Source organism: Bison bison, unplaced genomic scaffold (assembly GCF_000754665.1).
Source record: "Bison bison bison isolate TAMUID 2011002044 unplaced genomic scaffold, Bison_UMD1.0 scf7180017858349, whole genome shotgun sequence".
Taxonomy (NCBI): Eukaryota; Metazoa; Chordata; class Mammalia; order Artiodactyla; family Bovidae; genus Bison; species Bison bison.
In genome coordinates this window covers 108091-109389 of record NW_011488922.1, presented here as the reverse complement: position 1 = coordinate 109389, position 1299 = coordinate 108091, and positions in this window count along the sequence as shown.

The following is a 1299-nucleotide window of genomic DNA, read 5'->3' as shown; positions in this document are numbered from 1 at the left end:
AGCCGTGTGTGTTGCCGGCTGTGCTGGCGTCGTGCGTGCACCTCTGTCTCCTTGCATGATGGAGAGTGTGCACACACACGGTCTCTGGTGCTTGTCCGTGTGAATGTGTCCTTTCACGTCACGTGTGTGTGACTGGCTTGGCTGTGCTGCTGGGTGTGCCCGGGTGTGCGTGTGTGTCCACGCTGGCACTGTGTCCGTGTGTGCTTTGCAGCTTTGTGTGGCTGTATTCGTGACCCTTGGGGTATGACGGTGCATCTATGTCAGTGTGTACCTGTCTATGATTTATGATTGTGTGTCTTTGTTTCTGTAGGGGACTGAATCTGTGTGTGTGTATGTTGCATACATCTGTGTACACTTGTGTGTCTGTCTCTGTGTCGATGTCTATGGCCGTGATGGTATATATGTGTTCCGACATGGATGTCTCTGTGTGGTGTGTAACCTGGTGGTGTGTGTGCCTGGGTTGCTGTGTGACAGGGGCTGCGTGATGGTGTTGGTTGTGGCAGTCTTGGTGTACATGAGTTGGTTAACCTGTGCGTCACACACTGTTGTGATGTGTGTTGTGTGTGCCGGTGTGGCGTGTGTCACTTTGTTGAGCTGTGTTGGTGTCATGTGTTGTGTGGCACTGTGGCGTGTGTGTGTCTGGGTTGCTGTGTGGGTCTGTGTAGCTCCTTGGCAGGAAAGAGAGGGAGGCAGCCTTTGCCGGCCCAGCCCCTCTCCACACTGCTGCGCGCACACGCACACACATTCGGTGCCATGGCTGCTGGCGGTGGAGATGGGGGGGCGGGGGTGTGTGTGGAGGAAGCAAAATAAAATTAAAAATTAAAGCTTGCCCGGAGTCCCCATCCGCCCCGTGCGGACTGGTGGGGAGGGGCAGGATTGCAGCCGCTCCTCCTCTGCAGCCACGGGGGGGCTGGGTGTTTGTCCGTCTGTCCAGCCGTCCAGCCAGGCCCCTGCCAGGCCCACTGCCCTGGCCGGCCCCTCAGGCCCTGCGCCCTCCGTCGGTCGATCAGCGATCAATGGGGCCAGGGGGGCGCCAGGGGCAGGGCAAGATCAAAGGGGTCCCTAGAGACAAATGCGGGCTACTAGGACAGAAACAGAGACGCAGAGATGGGGAGACAGAGACACTGAGACTGGGGTGGAGACCCCCAGACATAAAAACAGGGTGGTGTGGAGCCCCAGAGACGTGGGGACACAGAGAGAGAGAGACATGGGGAAGCGGAGATGGGGCACCCTGGTGCCCGGACAGTCAGGGGCAGACATGCAGGGAAGGGGGCAGAACAGGAGGGGGTGGGGGCCCAA